The sequence below is a fragment of the Cryptomeria japonica genome, chromosome 9 (genome assembly GCF_030272615.1).
Source record: "Cryptomeria japonica chromosome 9, Sugi_1.0, whole genome shotgun sequence".
Classification (NCBI taxonomy): Eukaryota; Viridiplantae; Streptophyta; class Pinopsida; order Cupressales; family Cupressaceae; genus Cryptomeria; species Cryptomeria japonica.
In genome coordinates, this window is record NC_081413.1 from 390416852 (window position 1) to 390433893 (window position 17042).

Sequence of the window (17042 nt, forward strand, 5' to 3'; positions counted from 1 at the left end):
TGTTGTACACCTTGCATAATAATATTTCATTGTTGTAATATTTTATTATTGTGTGAGGTGGACATAGAATTATATTGTAATATCATATTGTATTGTTGCATCTAGGATCACCTAGATGGACGTGCAACATGTAGAGATTCCCTTGGAATATTCTTGTAACCACTTGATGATTTGTATTGACACATTGGTACTATTTTATTGTATTTATTTAATATTGGGGAATGTAAATGTGATGTACCCAATACTAAATGTGGTTCAAGGGTAGGTAGGAAAAATATTATATTTTATTATCACATGGTTTTGGGCGCACGGTTTTGATGTAATACCACTTGGTGGTTTTGTGGGAGCTTGTGTTTATAAAAGAAACCATAAGGATAGTTGTTTGGGTTAGCCACGCTAGAATTTATGAAGGAGGAAGCATGGAATGGGATGTGTGGATTCATGCTTGTTCACATGGAGTTCTTGGTTATGGCTAGGTTTTTGAAGGCTTTCCATAGTGTTATTGTAATGGATGAATTGTTGATAATACATGGTGGATGATGCTTTTGGAGGCTGGGTTTTTCCCTCATGAGGGTTTTCCCAAGATATATCTTGTGTTATATTTTCATGGGCATGTTGTCTATTCTTTTCATATGGCTTTATGTGTTGATTTTATTTAAATCTTTAATGGGTTATTTGGAAATTGTCATAAAGACGGTTGCAAGTTTCCTTACAGATACAGACCAATATTTAATGGAGGTTGTTGAAACCATAACTGTATGGATCATGCCCATGGGGTATGAGGTAGATGAGAAAATATTGGAGCTATATGTTCAAAATTTGGTAAGAAAGCCGGTGGATCCCATTGAGGAGATATTTGGAACTTATGCTGAGAAGAGCTTAAAGTTGCATTGTCAGTTCAAAAAACCAGAAATTGAGAGGAAAGTGAGAAAGGAAGTAGAAGGACATGTAGAGAGCATTGGGATCACCAAGGAGGTTGTTCAGGAAGCAAGAAATATAAACATACTACCAACTGAGGATCCTGTTAAGGAGAAGAAGGCTAAACCGAAAGTCACAGCTCCCAAGACAAAGAAAACAAGGAGCTCTAGTGCACCTTCCTCTGGTTCTCAAAAGGCAGCCAACATAGTAAAATCTCTAGCCAAGCCATATGACAAGGGTGAGAAGAGGAAGAAATAAAAGGGCATAAGAGTATATGCCTCTATAAACGATGATGAGGAGACAAAATTGGATGAAGCTATTAAGGAAATAAAGCAAAAGGGCACCAAATCTTCAAAGGTCACTAAAAAAAGCCCTTCGGTGAAGGCCATGCCAAGAAGAAGGTGAAGTCAGATTCTGACAAGCCTAGCATGTCAATCCAAGAGGTGGAAGAAGCATTAAAATTACAAGGTAACCTAAAGCCTCTTTTTTTTTTTATGACAAGTTTGATGGTGATGACAAAAGAACTCTAGAGGAAGCTACAATTAAATATTTGAACATCTACAGTAGGACACTTATAGAAATAATGTCAAAGATTCCAAATGGTTTATATGAAATTTTGGAAATGAGAAGACAAAATGCTAAAGATGAAGATGAAAGGCTGAAGGAATATGTAATAGTTATCATATGTCCGGTAATAGCAGTAGAGGAAATAAAAAGAATAGTCAAGGAAGCCCATCAACATTTTAGAAGTGAAACTAGGATGAATAAGATTATGATTGGACAAGTAGATGAAGTGATAAAGGATACTGAGACAATCCTGAAGCCAAATTTGGAAAGGAATTGGTATGATGTTGTCTCATTTGCTCCAGCATTACAAATAGATCAGCCCAAAGATGATCAAGCTGATGTAAGTGCTCCCTCTGTTCCGATAAAGGAAGATGTAGTTAAAGATAAGCAAGGAGATGAGTAGGATAAACGTGAAGAGGATATAGGTAGTGGTAATGAGGATGAGGATACACATAATCCTTCAGATCATCCCATGGATACAATGCCCTTTGTTGAGACTCAAGATTTGGTTGTTGATGATGTAGCTCTTAAAGAGGTCAAGATAGAAATAGATGCATAAGATAAAAGGGTTGAAGCAATAGACACTACAGATGATGTGAAAGATTTTATTGAAAAGGACAAGCAATTTTTTGATGATCTAGCATTGTCACAAGGACCAATTAACTTGGATTCTCTCTCTCCCATCCAAAAGATAAAGCTAGCATCACTTGCACAGGATAAGGAAAGAGAGGAAATCTCAAAGTCTCACATAGAGGACAATGAGCTTGTGAGCCTTGCATCCAGTATCCTAAAGAAAATAATGCCTACATTTCAAAAGGATACATCTTATTCCCCTTTAGGGCAGTTGAAAAGTTTGATCAATTTTGTAAGTACTCATTTTGAGTCATTAGAGAAGTCAGTTGAAGTCAAGGTCCGCAATGAATTTAATGCTAAAAGGCTTAGGACATTGAAGATAATTATTGTAGATGATAGAGTTGTGTTGGATACCTATGTCAAGAGCATTCAAGATGTATTATTTGAAGGTGACAATATCTACAAATCATGTCTATCACTGTCAAAATTCACTGAGGATATTGAGAAGCAGTCCAAGGAGCATGAAAAATAATTAGCCAACATATCCAATCATTTGACCCCTTGTTGGTCTCTCCGGCCAGTCATGAAGATCAAGTAATATCTCTACTTGACAAAATCAAGTGCTTAAGCTATGAAAAGGAAAATATTGTTGGCAAAGTTGGTGAACTTCAAATTCACCACTCCCAAGATGGACACAATGCTCAGTGCATTGAAGGATTCTCAAGATGTTGTAGCTACAGGTGATCCCTCTGATCTCAAGTTGGCAGAAATGCATGAATCCATCTTCAATGGTCTTATATTAGTTCTTGAGTGTCTCAAGAAAGGTTTGGATAGCCATTTGAATTCTTTAAAATATATTTTTGCAGATATTTTCAAGCTTATGTAAGTTAGTAAGGTTTGTGTGTACATATGCCACTATATATAGAATTTTGTGCAAATTTTTGGCATGCGGATCCCTACCTTTTCCCTTGATGTCAAAGGGGGAGTGTAGGGTAGTTAAAAATGTTGTATTCATCTTAGGGGGAGTTCAAGAATTTTGGAATTTTGATTTTTTGAGTTTAGCAGTGTATATATGTTGGTACTGATTTTGACACAGTCGTTTTTCACCAAGTGTTTCCATGAATGCCAAAAGGGGAGATTTTTGGCAAGAGACACTATACAGGTCATCCGATGTTGTCATTGATGGCACTGAAGTCAGATATTCCATCCATTGTTCATGATCTGATCCCACTAAAAGTCAAAATGAAGATTTGGATAAGTCCGGTGAGTTAGAACAGGGCATCTGGCATAATGTAGTATCTTGGTTGGCATTTCATTTATGTTGAATATTTTTTGTTGTAGAGCTAGAGGAAGATAGTTAGATGTTTGGAGTACCTTATTCTATAATCTTAGCCTCCGGTGATGATTGTCGTGTGAGTTAGAAGATCAGGTGTACAAGTTTTTGGGTTGTACAGTGTGGTATGGTGTATTTGGATAGTTGATCATTGTGTAGAATTGATGCAGTAATTTTGGTGATTGTTTTTATGATCGAGGATGTTTGTCCAACATTTGGGAAGCATATGGACAATTATTTTTGGTCTGCATATGCATTGGAGTTTGGATTGAGTCGACTATGTATGCATGTTTTATTATATGTTATGTGTTCTTGAAGCCGACATGTAGAAGACCTAATTTCATGTTGTAGATATATAAGACTGATGGATATGATCATTTTGGATATCGGTGAAGGTGTGGAAAGTGTTTGTGATTGATTGTGTGCAATTTCAAATGTGCAAGTGAAGAATTTATGCTCTAAAATATTGAAGAACAGTGGAATAGAGCAATGTGGTAGAACAACGAGAGATTATGTGTTTTATGCTTAACCACTAGAACTATCCTTTGGCATTTGTAGATGTTGTTTTTCAGTTCGGACATTCCAATTATCTTGTAAAATATATTGTAAGGCAGTGAATCTTATTAGGATTGTAGCCCTTGATATTTTGAGCAGTGAGCTCTAGGTAGTGTGCCTGAATGCATGTGCATTCCCAATGTAATATTTTTATATTTCTGTGGAGTATATTTATATTGTGGGTCTCATCCCCACCATGGTTTTTCCCTTAACCAGGTTTTCCATGTATAAATTTTTGGTGTTATGGTGTTGTTGTTGATTTATTTGTGCTTCTATATCTTTCCTTTATTCATTTGAATTAAGTGGTTGAAAGAACAAGTTAATAAAGTTACAAATTGCATAACATTGATTTACCCTCCCCCCTCTTAGTGTTCCTTTATTCCAACATAAGTTTGGTGGTGGAGGGATTTAATTGACCAATTATGTTATAAAGTTGATTTTGTATGTTGATGATCTTATTTTAATGGAAAAGTAATATAAGATTTGAGGGAACACTTAAAAGCTCTAGATCTATTTTGTCATTAGGTGGGAATGCAGGTGAACACTAGCAAAACTAAGATCGTGATATTTACCTTGAAGAGAAAGAAGGTTCATAGGGAATTTGTTTTTGAAGGAATCCCCTTACAAGTGTCAATGATTATAAGTACCTTGGACTTGATTTCCACAACAAACTCAATTGGGAAATATTTAGAGAAAAAAGGATACAAGGGGATGGAAAGATTTATACTCATTTTAAAATAGATGTAGAAGAGTCGAGCTATGGGATTGGAAGACTAAGAAAACTCTTTTTGGGATTTTATTAGTTTCGGTGGTACTATAAAAATGTGAAGTATGGGGTAGAAACACCTCGGCAAGAAAGTGGAGACAAATAAAGATATTACAAAAACATTAATCACAAATAGCCTCAAGATTAAATCAATTGTTCCATATGAGATTGTATTGGCAGAGGTCAGGGATTTTCCCATTGAAGCATCAAATTTGTTTTGGTTATTAAACTATCTAGGAATATTAGATAACATGGAGGCTCATCACTAGCAAAAATGGCAACTGGTGAAAAATTAGATAGAAGAAAGAGCATGTGGATGAAACAAAACATCAAATGGATTAACAAGTGGGATATTAGCATAAGTGAATTTCTAAATAACAATGGGGAAATAAAAAAGAATGTGCAAGGAAAATTCAAAGGAAGCATGTGGAAAGGACCACTTGGGAGGAAAAATGAATACTATATCAAACATTTTAATCCTAGATATTGACCATACACAAAATAATTACATAGGGATGAAAATAAAAATACTAATCACTTAGATAAGAATAAGTCCGCACCAACTTAGATGTGAGACCGGAAGATGGATGATACTTAAGGAGGAGTGGGCAAACAAAAGGTGTAGATATTGCACTCAAGATGTGGTAGAGGCATAATCACATTACATCATGGAATGATCATCTTACAAGGATATCCAGATCAATTGTATCAAGACATTAAAAGTGAACAACTTGGGTGATTTGTTTGAAGAAGAGAAGTAATAAGTTACAATTTTTTTGGTCAAGATACATAGTAGAAGATCCAAGATGTAGAAGGAAAAGGAAATTTAGGTGTCATGTTTTAGGTGTACAGACTTTTCTTTGCCTCGTGAACGTGATTAAAAACATTCATTCAGTCTATCATGATCTCTAGTTTCTCAAGAACTTATTGCCTAGAAATCAATCCTAATACCTCTAGTCCCATTATATCTTTGAAAATATCTGATAAATTATAACAAGGTATCCACCACCAAGTTTGCATGTTGCACAAATCAAGATGCCAACTAAATTGTTATGTTGGCAAGTGGAATTACCAACACATCACCTTTACATCATGTTGGACCAATGCTTACATCTGTTGAAAAGTCCTAAACAATCCTTGTGAAGATTTTCTCAACATTGATATAAATGCAACAATACTATTCACAATCATAATATGACCTCTGATCAGTTTCACACATATCCATTTCAAGAGCATAATGCATAATCATTACTCCCATATCCCTTCCATGCTAACCCGATGCAAGAATTTGGTGAAATGTTTGGTGAAGTGAATCTAACATACATCTAGGTGTTACCCAATCACATTTTTTGCTAGTTCATCTACCAATGTGTTGCCTTCACCGTATACAAGAGTTATTTTAAATTCTTCATACTTCTCAATAGGTTCTCGAATTCATCTTAGCCATTTCATCAATTTCTAATTTGGAGGTATATTAAGCTGAATAACATTTATAGTGATTAGTGAATCACCTTCTAGATGCAATCAAGGTGCATTTAATTCAATTCAACATTTTAATCCTAATAAGGTAGGTCTGAACTCTACTATATTATTAGTGCTATCTCCAAACATTTTTACTTTTCATAGAGGATTTTGCTAGATTGAACACTCGCCACACAACTTGCTCCACTCAAGCCAGGATTGCTCCTTGATGTGCCAACAAAATTGACCTTAAATCCACCCCTCTTTCGGTTCCTTCCAACCCACATTCTCACTTGGATTGCTGGGAAGATCAAACTTCTTTGCCCCATTAAGAGGGGGTGCATTCATGAGATATTATGGCACTAGGTTATGTATGGAATGGTTATGAGAATGAGGTGGTGCATTTTTTTATAAATGTAGGAGATAGGTGTCAATATTAATTAGTATATCTATTCTAATATTACAAAGACATTTGGAGTTTTGCCACTCTCAGAGTAGAGTGAGGATTTAAAAAAAAAAATCTAGATTGGAGTTAAACATTTATGTTGAGAGCACACTCATTAACTTTTATTTTAAATCGAGTAATATTCAAGAAACATAGATTGGTTTTGGGAGAATGTCTAGATAGGATATAACTCTATAGGCCACTAATATGTAAGACAATTTAGTTTTACTGATTCCTTTTATTTTGCATTTCCATTAAAATTTAATAAGTAATCAATGTCTTTAGATTATTTATTATAGGTACCAAAAAATGGTTATTTTAAGAATAGACATAAATAAAATTAATCTACCCAATCGTGCATCCCCTCTATTTACCTTTGGATAAAATAATCATAGAATATGTAATGCATGAGATGGATAAAAGGCTCTTAAAAATTTAACACAACAATTATTTATGAACTAAATGATAAATATTAATATAAAAAAATTACAAAGACAACATGTCTATCACACCAATAATAAGCTTAAAAAATTTGGTGTATAATATACATACATTGATAAAGAAAAACTACTAAATAGTATTGCCACTATAGTAATGTAAATCATAAGGACAAGGTATTTTGATTGGTATTCCATGTGCCTATTCTCATATGCACTTAGTTGGCAATACTTCAATTTCATGATGAAACTTATAACTAGATAAAATTATGGGGACACTCATAATTATAATTTAATTGATAAAAAAATAAACTAAAATAATTTGACAATATAATATATTTAGATAATATTTTAATTTTTAAATTTACTATATGAATGAAATTGATTTAAAAGATATCAATTATTATTTTTTGTGACATTTATTGGTGTATCTTTGTCTTCTAGGTTTACTTTTAACAATTTTTTAATTTGACTTTTTATGTAGATATAACTAAAATTATAGGCATGCAATTCATTTCTTTCGAGGTACTTGCTAAAAAACCATTATATAAAATTTCATATGCTTTGAAATTGATGGCATTATCTTCTTAATATCCATAAATTAAAAACTAGATACACCATTCTTAAGTAGTAAGATTTTCCATGGAATCTACTTTAATTTTTCAAATAATAACTACTTTTAAAGTTAATTAATTTAAAGCATAAACATTATTTCTCACACACTTTCAAATTTAAACAAAGTATTCCCCTTACATAAAGATCAATTTCTATATAATTGGTGTTTTTTCTTACCATTTCTGAATTTCAGCTTAAGAATGAAATTTTTCTTTCATATAAATTTAAAATATGAATTTCTTACATCATATGCTTTTTATAAAATGAGAATAGATGGTATTTCATCTTAAGAATGCAAATTGTCTTTCATATAAATCTAAAATATGAATTGCTTACATCATATGTTTTTTATAAAATGAGAATAGATGGTAACAAAATTGTTTCTTATGTACAAAGAGAAATGGATTTAATCTTAAAATTTTATGATATATATGTTGAATATATATTTTGTAGCCAGAAGGTATAATAAATGATATTTATGTATTTAATATTCTTATAATTTACAATGTTCTTGGTCAATAAGACTATTTATTAAATTATATTAATTTCATAGTTACTTGTACCACATTGCACATGTCGATTCTTGAGATTTCCATACTTAGAAAAATATTATTAATATTTAGTTAACCGACATCACAACTATAGGAAGGCTCCAAGGGTTTAAGGGTGGTGATTGGGTGTATGGATAACAACTGTCAGACAATATTACTAGTGAATAATCTTCTAAGTTATGTGTTATATGACCATCCATTACCTTTGATCATAGGACATAGTAACATTTAGTGTTCTATTAATATATTCATTGATGTAGAGATAGGCAAGATACCACTTGGCATAATATATTCATTACGGAGAAAGGAAATTGGAGACACATAAATAGAAGTAGACTTGAATGAGAAGGGTGGCAGATGTATCCTTGGCCATGGTTTTCATGCTAGTTGTTCAAAGGAATTTGAGGATGATAAGAAAATTAGGATGAAGTTCCCCTCCCGTGAACCATTAGAAAGAGACAAGACAAAAGAACAGAACCCGCGATTGGATCCAACAATGTCAGAGTTAGAGGAAGGAGAATGGATAAATTTTGATCCAATAATATTGAATCTTGCGCAGCAAATGTTGTTTGATAGCCCATTGAAACATCATTCAGAGATAAATAATGATGGTGAAAAATTAAGTGAAGAAGAAATAATATTCCTCAAAAATGAAGCTGAAGCCATCCAAAGAGAAATTGATAGGAGATTGGCCGCTAAACGTAATTCCAGTCAACATATTCCACTTAATGAGGATGTGGTTCTTACACTTGAAGATAAAAAATCAGAGATAGAAGGGAGAAATTTTGAAGGAGATAATGGAAGCCTTTGAATCAATGGAGAAGATGATAAAAATTATATGGTCTTTAAATTAGAAGCAATCAATGAATTCATTGGCATCACTCATACTTTGGAATAGGAGGATGAGGATATTATTAGAGAAAACCAGAAGGTGATAAGGAAAATCTTAGAGTTGGATGACTTGGAGGAGGTGAAGTAGGATGCTTTGTTTGGGAGTGAGGAGATCTCATCAATGATGACTGATTTAGAGGATGTAGGAAAAGGTGGTCTTTTTTAGAACATGGCCAATAAATGCAAACTAGATTGTGGCATGTCTTTAGAGAAAATGAAGGGTAGGACATCTCTATCAGAATTGAGATCAAAATATGGAGAGGTAGAAGATCAAGAAAAAATCACATCACTTCTAAAACTAGGGAAGGGAAATACCCTTCCCCAAGGGCCATGACGCTCCTAACATGGAATGTTAGGGGCTTAAACACCCCTAACAAGTAGCGTGTGGTTAGGAATTGGATTATTGCTTCTAAAGAAGATATAATTTTATTGCAAGAGACAAATTTGACCAATGAGATGATTCTATTTCTTAGGAAATTAGGCAACTAGAAATCAACTTGGGTGCAAGTAGAAGGAGCATCTGGGGAAATTGCTATTCTGTGGAAGTTTGGAGGGGTCTCCTTTGACAAATTGGCTAGTGGAAAAAATTGGATTGGAGGAAGTATTAATAGTGTAGACATCTAAAAATGGTCAATGCTTGCGAAGTCATACTTTAACATTTGTGCATTGCCTTATTTTAGGGTTTTTGCGTCGTATTAACATTTCTTCTATGTCACGTACTTGGTCTTTATCATTTGTGAGCATCGAGTCCTTCTTCTGCTTTCCTCATGATTATCGCTTTCAAATTTGGTCTTGTCGATAGCAATCTTCAGTCATGATTTTGGTCGATCTTATCCTGTCGCATCAATGTGTGTGCTCATTTATCATCATTTTGGACATCGTCAATTCTAATCGATGATAGAGTTAGGGTTTTGTCCTCTTGTCAATATTTCAATCATCTTTAGCTTGTTAGTAATCATTTGCGATTATCAACTTGTCAGTCTCATCATCGATCCTTGTCCTTGTCAATCTCGCCATTTTGCGATCGATTCGTCATCGATCCTTGTCCTTGTCAATCTTGTCATTTTGTGATCGATTCGTCATCGATCCTTGTCCTTTTCAATCATGTCAATTTGGATCAATTAGTCATTGTTCCTCATCAATTGGCACCTATCAATTTGATCTCCTTGTCAATCTTGGTCAATTTGTCATTGATTTTTGTCAACCAATCTCAATCATTTATCAACATTGGTCCTTTGCCAATCAGAATCATGATCAAACCTACATTAATTTCTTGTTGTCTTGACCTAATTCCTTGTCCTCTTATTTCTAGGGTTTTATGATTCGTTCATTTAATCCTTTTCTTCTTCTTGGTGGGTTAAATAAATTCATTTATTTAGTCCTAGGTCTTTTTCATGAATTAATTAATGGATGAAAACCTATTAATTAATTCACTTAATTTCTATTTCATCTTTTTCTTCAATTTTTCTAATTTACTAATTTCTCCTAATTCCTAATTTCTATTTCTCCCATTTTCTTCAATTTTTCTAATATTTCCTCTAAATTCATTCCCTAATTCTCTCCTATGTTTATGCTTCCATTTGTTGCAATCATGGAGGCTATTTTCTCTCTTCCCTTTTGTCATGGGAATGGCATTTCAATCTTGTCATAATTTGTCAATCAATCAATCTTGCATGTCAATTTTGTCATATTTGTCATTCTTGATTTGAAATTTCCTTTCAAATCTCTTCATGCTAATTTTGTCCTCTCTCCAATTTGTCTATAAATTGGATGATCAATCACATTTAAAAAAAAAATAAAAATCACGCTTCTAGTATCCTTACGTTGCCATTTCATCTTGTCAATCTTGCTTTCATACTATGCTTTTGCACTTGTAGGTGAGATCCACAAACAAAGTAATTTGAAGGATAAAGAAGGGCAATGGAGGAATAATGAGGGAGATACAAGCTTTGGTTTTCTTTTTTTTATTGTAGTATTTCATCTTCATGCCTTTATTGATTGTAATTAGGATTTCTTATCATTGCAATCTAGTTTTTGTGATTGAGCTAGTTTAATATCTATTGCTTTGATGGTTTCCATTTTCCTATCTACATTTTCTGGTGAACCCGACGTGAACTAACCCCTTAACAATGTTTTTGAGTGCTTTTGAGCTGATTTGCAGGTGAAAAACTCAAGAAACAGGGTGACTTAGAGCTTTCTGGACACTTCTACGCCTGTGTTGAGGCATTTTGCGCCTGTGTCAAGGCATTCTGCACCTATGTTGATGAGATTTGCACCTGTTTTGATGAGATTTGCGCCTGTGTTGATGCATTCTGCACTTGTGTTGATACATTCTGTGCGTGTGTTGAGGCATTCTGCAACTGTGTAAGACCAGAAACAAAGGTAAAACCAGTGTTTTTACTTGCAAATTACTTTATTTTTCATTCTGTTTCTTATATTCTGGTTTTTGTTTGGTATTGATCCTCTTTGCAGCACCTTGGCATTACATGTGATGAAGACTAAAAATGAAACTACTAACAAATCTTATGCAAGACACGGTCAAAGACTTTTATTAAAACATCTTGCATGTGATTTTTAAAGTAGTTGCACATTTAATTTCTTAAAGGTTAATGAACACCATGCATGCTTTGTTTGATTTTAGTTTGATTGCATGTTTTAACCCTTAGAATTGGGCCTACCTCCCGATTTGCCTGGCACTTCGCACAGGCATTGGTGAGAGGGAACGACCCAAAGTGGTGACGGGCTAAAACCAAGCTCTTCCGAACCACTCTAAATAACCGTGGATGCAACGAAAGTTGTAGACAATGGGTGCTGGAATGGTATTGCAATGATTTATTCACCAAATCAATACCCACCCGAACGGATGCCCTTACTAGAATCTCTTGTTTTTAGAGGACAAAATCCTTCTATCTACTGGCTTAGGCATTGTGATACGCGCATGTCGAAGACACCTCTCATGTACTCCTTAGTTAGAGATAGAAAGTTCTTGGGAAGTGATGCCCCTTGAAATCGAAGCTTGGTATGCCCGAAAAGTGAGTGCACTGTAAGGGGGAGCCAGTGCTACCAAGCGTCTAGCTATCCGGCTAAGTGTTGTATTTTATGGTTAGAGGATTCAACAGATATTGTCCTTGCTAGCCATAGGATTTGTTGTGAATGTGCTTGATTGTCTTGAGTCAAAGTCAAACAAACATTTTGTCTTTCATGATTGTCAAAGGTTAAATCAAAAACAAACTTTCAAAAGTGCTCATAATCAACTTGGGTTTTCAAAATCAACAACCTTCAATTCAAAACAAAATCCAAACAAAAGTCCAAATTTGTCCAAGTATTCATCCAACATTTGAACATGGTTTATCAAAACATTGAATATCTTTGTTTCAAAATTCATGTCACTTTAGGATAGGTTTTGCATAGTCCAACTTAGGTCCTAGGACATATTGTCATTTCCCTTCATTTTAGTCCTTTTCATTTCAAGCGTCCTCATTTTGCACTTAGGTTCAAAATCATTTCCCTAAGTCTGCATTTCATTGTCATATCTAAGCTAGATTTACATTTAGGTTACATTTGTGCATTATCCTTGTCATGCTAAAATTAGGTCTTGCATAGGTTGCATTTTGCATATTCCAAGTCATTGGTCTTCGCATATCCTTATCATTGTATTGTCATCTTGTCTTGGCTTCATCTTGTCATATCATATCCCTAGATCATTTCATGTCATATCCTAAGTCATTGTCATAATCATTGCCTTCTTGCATTTAGTCTCAAAAATTTGGTTTGTCAAACTTAAAAAATCAAAACTTTGGATGATACCCTAAGTTGTTGTTAGGGAGTCTTGACCTTGTCTAAAATTTGTCCTTTCATTAATATCATTTTTGTCAAGCCTAGCTTAGTATCCAAGCATATAGGTGAGACATTGTCAATTTGTCCTATTGCCATTTGGTCCTTTGTCCTTTAAGGTCTTGACTTCATTTCAATTTCCCAAGGTTGAGTCTTTAGCTTTGCATTTCAAAAGTTTGTCTCCAAAAATTCAAAAAGTCCAAAAACATTAAGTTTCATTGTTATCCTTTTAGGTTGCATTTGTCAATCCCATTAGTTGCATTGCATAGTGACATGTTTGTTGAAATGAGGTCTCAACCTTCGTATGAAGTCATGCCATCACAATTGAGCAATCAATCATGTCAATCCAATCTCTACATGTCTTAGAACTTGGATCAAACTTTTTATGATGAAACAAGTCTCCAAATACAAAAACTAGAGGAGAAACTAGCTCAAGAAAAGGAGATATTGGAACAAAAAGTGAAAAACATTGAGAAGAATAGATCACAAATGTCCAAAATGTTAAAAAAATTTCCAAGTCAAAATCCAAAGATTGAGCCAATTGATGTAAGATCTCTTATTGAACGATAAGACATACCAGCTCTCCTCTCACAAATAGAGATGATGAAGCAATTTCAAGAAAAGAGACAACAACATTATGTGCCTCCACAACAAGAACAAGAAGGTGTTTACTATCAATCACATTTTCAACCATCACAACCAATGGTTCAACAGTTCCAACATTTCCAACAGACACAACCAATGGTCCAATTTCAACAATATGTCCAACCAACTATACAATGTCCACAAATAGTTCAACCAATGGTGGAATATCAACAAGTTCAATCAACATATCAATGTCAACAACTACAATCACAAATTCAAAAACAAAACTTGCAACATGCACCAAGCCAAATTTTGAACATGTCAAACCAATTCGATCAACATCTAGTCCAATATCAAAACATGACATCAAACCAAAAACAAGTTCAAATTCCAGATACAACTATGTCAAAACCTCGAAGGAAAGGTGGCTTTATTGCAAGGATCTTAAGGAAACTACCAAGTGAGTTCTTTGAGGAAGATCAAGATAATACACTTATGTCTAGCAATGCCTCATCCCCCCATAAACAAATTGAATCTCTAGTGGCATCTATCCCTACACCTTTAGAAGTTTCACAAAAACGTTCCATATTGTCCTCATCAAATAATACACCCAAGGATGAAATTATCCAAGGGCTATCCATAATTGATTGCCAAGATAATCCAATTCATGATGCACATCCTTGTCATGTTTCAGAAATACAAGACCCAATGCAACCATGCACTTTATTGCCATTACCTATTTTAGAGGACCCCATTCGAAGTCCCTCTTCCTCATGTTCAAGCATTGATTCCTTGCCAGAATCCATCACAAATGTTGAAAGTGCATTTCCTTCATGCCAAAACATTGATCCCTTGTTAGAATCAACCATGCATATCCAAAGTCCAACCTCATGTCAAGAGGATAATTTAGAGCATGAAGAAACGTGTCTTGAAATAGATGAAGATCAAGATCTTGAAACCTTATCATCCCATCCAATTGTTGACCAGGACCCCATGTTCCCAGACACTCACGATGATTCCCCTATTCCTGTCAATTCTATCCAAGAACACAATGTCCTTTCAAATCCCATTGACATTCCACTTCCTAAGAAAGATCAAGATATCCTTTCCATCCTTTCCGATGATCCCATTAAAAGTCAAGAGCAAAGCACCTTTAAAGAGGATTCCAATGATCTTCCTCCTTTTCAAGATCAAATTATTCCTTTAAATCCTCCACAAGATCTTTTTGTTCCTCCATATACACTCCAAGATCGCATTTCTTTTGATGATCCCATTATTTCTCCCATTCCATCTCTTGAAGAGCATGTCATTGAACCATGTCCACTACACAATCCTAGTCCCCCTCATGATCCTAATCCCCTTCATGATTCTAACATGTCAATGCAAGATGTTCATGAACCCTTGACATGCATAATGGGTTCTTCCACTTTGGTGCAATCTGATCCACTTCAAGATCTCATTATTTCTCTCATATCATATCCACCTCATAATGGACTCGCATCTTTTTCCCAAAGAAAAGAGTATCCTACAAGTCAAGATATTCATAAAGGAAAAGGAGTAGACCTTCATGAGAAAGAACCCCTCCATATCAAAGAAGATCTTAAGGCTCATGTCTACATAACTCACTCTCAAGACGTTGGTATCCCTCCATCAAAATCAAAACATACACCTTCCCCATCATACTTTCCATCCATCTTAGGTCCTTATATCCCTTCATCCTCTATGCAAGGTCAGCAAAGGCACACATCCTTGAGTAAATTTCATCAATCCAAAAGAACTCCATTTCATTCATATCCATCCATGCATTCCTTTCCCCCTCCAAGCAATTTGGATGCCAAGTATAAAAGTCATAAGTCTAGAAATCCACATGTATTCAAGGATCAACATGTCCAATATAATCAACATGTCAAAGCAAAGAAAAATATGATCTATAAAGAAAAGGAAAAATCCAAAAGGTTAGAAAGGCCCATTGCTCAAAAACAAAAGTTAAAATCTATATGGGTTCCTAAATCCCTTGTGTTAGCAATGCACTTCAAGGAACCACAAAAGCATGAAAAATCAAAAACCATGTGGATCCCTAAGTGGCTCCTTGAAGCACAAAAGCCTAAAGAAACATCCAACTTGGCATCCAAAGTTTCTATTCCTCCATCCAACCCTCTAAAATTTGTTCCTACATCACCTTCTTCATCCATTTTGGGCCCTTATGTCCCAAAATCCCAAGCTATTCCTCCATCCAAATCTCACAATCTGAGATCCATTTTGCCTCCATCAATCCACCACCCGTCAAGGTGTGTTACAATGTTGATCTTGCCTTCATTTTGATCCAGTGAAGCCCAATTCTTCCAATACCCTACCTATTATCCAATGCATATTTTCCATCCTTCGATCCCTTTGATCCCATCCTTTGCATAAATCCTTGCCTTAATTTCATCTCTTTTTCCATGTCCTTATCCTACCAACGTCTTTGAGCATACTTTTAAAGGTCATGGTCCATTTTTTTTTCAAGGCTACTATCCAAACAAAAAGATGTTTGAGTCCTTCTTCCATCCCCTATCATGTGTCCATTTTCGACTAAAATGTCAAAATCCAAAAAAAAAAAAAAAAAAAAAACGTAATGCAAAAAATAATTCGTCCACTGGTGAAAACCTAGTAAACAGGCACCTTGGGCAAGTACCGTGATGAAAACCTGGCAAACAGGTGTCATGCGTAATCTATGAACTTCTTGCACACCACACTTGGGGGCAGGTTTCCTCCTTCATATCCTATTGCCCTTCATTATCCTATCATACCCCTGTCATTACCCTTCATATCCTATTGTCCCTCATGTCCAGTTTCCCTTTCCACCTTTGATCTTGACAAGGCTGAGGATCTTCATGAGCATCATGCATCTTGTTTGCGACTTTTAGTCCATCATAGCTTTTGGTCCTTATCCATTTGCCTATTATAACCTCTCATCCATATTCCCTAGCTTATTGCAACTTTCTGCCACTATCCCTTAGCCAATCCCAACCTTTAGTCCATGTCCCTTACCCATTCTTGGTCTTTCTTATCCTATCCATATCTTATCACTATCCATACACTCTTTTTCATTCCTTGAACTTGATCTGACATAAGGATGGAAAATTTAAACATGGTTTCAAAAACCTCTTGACATGTTCCTCATGCCATGTCACTGCTTTACATTGTCATATCCAATCTCTTGTCCCATCACGCAATAGCCCTTGAAATTGCATCCGTATTGTCTCCATGATAAAAGGTCTTTGTCTTCCCTCTATCCACCAACATTTTAGAAAGCCTATTTATTCACCTGTCATATTCCTTGCCTTGCTAGACACTGGGGGCAAAATCATAAAAAATTGAAAAATGCCCTGAAAAAATCTCTAAAAAAATCATAAAATGTCCTGAAAAAAATCCCTAAAAATTGAATAATGTCCTGAAAAAATCCCTAAAAATTGAATAAAGTCCTGAAAAAACAAAAAAATTGTAACAAAACTCGAAATTCCTACAAAGT